Source organism: Bison bison, unplaced genomic scaffold, assembly GCF_000754665.1.
Source record: "Bison bison bison isolate TAMUID 2011002044 unplaced genomic scaffold, Bison_UMD1.0 scf7180017864407, whole genome shotgun sequence".
Lineage (NCBI taxonomy): Eukaryota > Metazoa > Chordata > Mammalia > Artiodactyla > Bovidae > Bison > Bison bison.
The window spans coordinates 72,778-76,417 of NW_011494976.1; the positions used below are offsets into that span (position 1 = coordinate 72,778).

At 62.9% G+C, this 3,640-nt stretch overlaps 1 protein-coding gene across 1 annotated transcript in view; it reads left to right on the forward strand.

Moving 5' to 3' along the window:
• The window catches only part of LOC105002249 (cAMP-dependent protein kinase type I-beta regulatory subunit-like), a 44,234-nt gene that overhangs the window by 950 nt on the left and 39,644 nt on the right, over positions 1-3,640 (forward strand). The window lies entirely within an intron of this gene.

Sequence of the window (3,640 nt, forward strand, 5' to 3'; positions counted from 1 at the left end):
CCAAACACACTGCCTCCTGGGGCCGCGGGCGGAAGCACGTCTGTGCATGCGGCACGGGGTCCTGAGAGAGCTGGGGTGCTTTGCTTGAGAATTGAGACCAGGTAAGTGAGTGAGTAAGTGAGTAAGTGAGTGAGTAAGTAAGTAAGTAAGTGAAGTTGCTCAGTTGTGTCTGACTCTTTGCGACCCGGTGGACTGTAGCTTACCAGGTTTCTCAGTCCATGGGATTCTCCAGGCAAGAATACTGGAGTGGGTTACCATTTCATTCTCCAGGGAATCTTCCCGACCCAGGGATCGAACCCAGGTCTCCCGCATTGGGGGCAGATGCTTTAACCTCTGAGCCACCAGGGAAGACGTAAATAGTAGGGAAAGCTGGGACGTTTATCACCCTGCCGCCCGGGTGAGAGGGTCCCTGGGGTATTGGGCGCAATCCTTCAGGGTTGACTCCGTGCACACAGCTGACCCTGCGCAGACTGGAAGGACGCCCCGGCGGAGCCTCACACCCACGAGGAGAGCAGCATCTGCCCGCACAGCTTCTGCTAGGCGTGCTCCGGGGGCCGTGTCACGTGGCTGCTTTCCTTCCCTGGCTCCTGCATTTTTTAGGACATGCAGAAGACCTCTTTGTTTTTTTAATAATGACAGCTTTTGAAAAACTGATTTTATTTGTTCATCTTTGGTTGCACTGGGTCTTCGTGCTGTGCACAGGTTTTCCTGTAGTTGCGCAGAGCGGGGGTCCTCGGGGCAAAGCGTCTGGGCTTCTCACTGCTGTGGCTCTCCCTGGTGCGGAGCTTGGGGTCTATGTCCATGGGTCAGTTGTCCGTGGAACGTGGACTCTTCCCAGACCAGGGACTGAACCCGTGTCCCCTGCATCGGCAGGCGGATGCTTATCCACCGTGGCACCAGGGAAATCCTAAGAAGGCCTCTTTGCAACCCCTCCCCACAGTGACCGCCTGCTGCAGCCTGGGGTGGTCCCTGCAGGCCACTGCCCGTGTGCGCGTTGTGTGGAGCCGGACGGGACACACGGATGCTCTGTGACGCGGGCCGGGGCTCCCCTGTGAGCCGTCTGGCTGTGGGCCTGTCGCTCCACTGAGGGGTGGGCGGGCCGGGGCTGCCCTGTGAGCCGTCTGGCTGTGGGCCTGCTGCTCCACTGAGGGGTGGGCTGGTGTGTCTGCCACTGCCCGCACCAAGGTCGCTGGGACTTCTCTCCGAGTTAAGGGCCTCGGTGGAGACCGAGGTCGCTGGGCCATCGCTCCTGCGTCAGGGGTGGAGGCTGAGGAGTGGTCTTCTGCAGGGTCAGCTCCCAGACGAGTGTGGCGGCACTGGCCAGGTGCCAGGCTGGGTTTTCAGGCTTGTGGTACGTTGTGCTGGCTGGTCGCCCAGGAAGGCGGTGGGGGTGTCCAGGAGACCTGAGTTTGGGGTTGGTCCCTCCTGTTCCCCAGCATGGGGACGAGGCTGCTTCCCAGGGCGGGTGGGAGGTTGGCATTGGAGAGGCTCGGTCTTCAGACGCCCGTGGGGCCAGTCCCCCCTCCCGGGACTGCCCGCCCCACTCAGTCCTGCCTGGAGTCGTGGGCCGCCCTCTCACTCTGCTCTGCGGCTCCTAGCAGACCCGTGGAAGGTGGATGCGGGGTGGACCTCACAGTCAACCCCAAACCCCCTCTCTCTCTGCTGAGTAGCCTTCCCAGTGCCAGCATCCCGGGTGCGATGACCTGATACCACGTTTGAGATGGGAGGGCGTCATTTCTCTGATAACTGCTGACACCTGGGCTCAGTTCACCGGCTTCCCTGGAAGCTGCTGAGCAGGTCTGCAGCCTGGAACAGGTCTTCTGCCCAGAACAGAAGGGTTTGGGCTCAGAATTGCAAGGCTTCTCTGCAGGTCCTGCCCTTTCACAGCCCTGCCAGCCCAAGGCAGCGGCTGGTGCAGCAAAGCCTTAAGCTTAGGGCTGAGGCAGTTGAGCGGGACTCCTTCTCCCGGCGGTTTCTGGCAGCGTATGTCTGGGAAGCATCTGGGTGGGGGGGGTCCTTTGCCCTTGACCCTAAATTTCCAGAGCCGCGAGTCTCCCTCTGCCTCTGACTTTTCTGTGTCTGAGAGCCAGGTGGACAAGAAGTGGAGGAAGCAGATGGTTGGATTAAAATTCCTCTTTGCGAGGCTGGCTTGGAAAGAAAGCTTTCCACAGGGTGTGTCTGCTTCAGATCTTTTGTTTTGCTCAGAGGAAAACTCACTTTCCAGATCGGAGCCCGCATGGGCCCCCGTTTCTGGCCACGGCCTCAAGGAGATGAGTCGACAGCTCAGGAAGCGGGTCCAGGGGGCGTGGGTGGGAAAGGTCCATTTCCTGACCTTCCCTGTGATGGCTCCTCGTGCAGTGCCCCAGTGTCTTTGCTCTTCCCAGCTTGGTGGACGTGGGGCTTCACGGCTCCGTCTCTGCTTGCCTGCGGCCTGGCACGTGCCACCTGTACCCTGAAGTGCGCGGAGCGTCTGGCGAGCCCTGATGAGCAGGCGGCCTGCTGCTCCCTCTTCTTCCCTGGGGGGAGAGCCACTGGCACATCCCTGAAGGCAGATCCTGGGGGGATGCTGCTGCTCCGCAGCCCTCCCGCTGACCTCAGAGGTGACACAGGCCACCCCATGGTCGTGGGCTGGGCGTCATGGCTCCCACCAGCGATTCCAGCTTGTGTGGAGGTCCACCCGCGGGGAGAGCAGGGGAGGCTGTGTGCAGGCTTTGGTCTAAGAGAAGGAGGGTGTCTCTTGGTCAAACCACAGCACCCGCCAGAGCTGGGTCCCGGCGCACGCCTCGGGGGCTCCGCAGCCTGCGTCCCACCCTCTCCTGGGTGACGGGTCACAGGGTCACGCACCTGTGGTGAGAGGAAGGTGTTGGCCCAGGCACTGCCCTGTGATCGGGGGGGCCTGCTGTCCCGGGGCCCTGGGGGTGCAGGGAGCTGGCCGTGCCCTGCTAGGTCTTGGGAGCACCAGAAAGAACCAGGGAGCCCCGTGTGCTTGTGCTGGGGGCAGGGGTCTGGCTGCGGCCTCTGTGCATTGGGCCCTGGGTGGGGGCCTCCTCATCCCTGGAGCCCCCAGATGGGCGGATGAACCTCTGACCGCGGGCGGCTGCGCTGGCGGCAGGGTGTGCTCTCTGCAGCTCTCATCACGGCGGCCCCCGCCTGTGCCCCGCCACGCGGCTGTCTGTCCCCGCCCACCCGTGCACCTCTGCGGCTTGTTTGTCTGTACACTGGCCCGGCCCCGGGTGATGGGAAAAACACGCGCGGCCGCGCTGCGAGGCGGTGCAGCTCCGGGCGGGCTCTGCTTCTCTGCCCCCCGCCCCCCAGCCTGGCTCCAGCTCGGGCTTTGCACTGCCTCCCAGTCAGGCGACCTTAAAAGACAAAACTGGAAAACAACGCTAGCGTCTCGGAGGAGGCAGGACCTCGTCTGAGAAGCTGCTTGACGGCTTTAACATGCGAGGCCAGGCTCTGGGCCGAGGACGCCTCCAGGCAGCACATCTGGGCTGCGTGGCCCAGCGCGTGGGTCTGTGTTCTGTGGGGGCTGGGCCCAGGGCTCTGGCGCCCATGTCCCTAGGTGCTCCGAGCCAGACGGCAGGTGGCAGGCCTCGTGGGCGCATCTTTTAAGGGCCGCGCCGGCAGTGATATGGGCCCT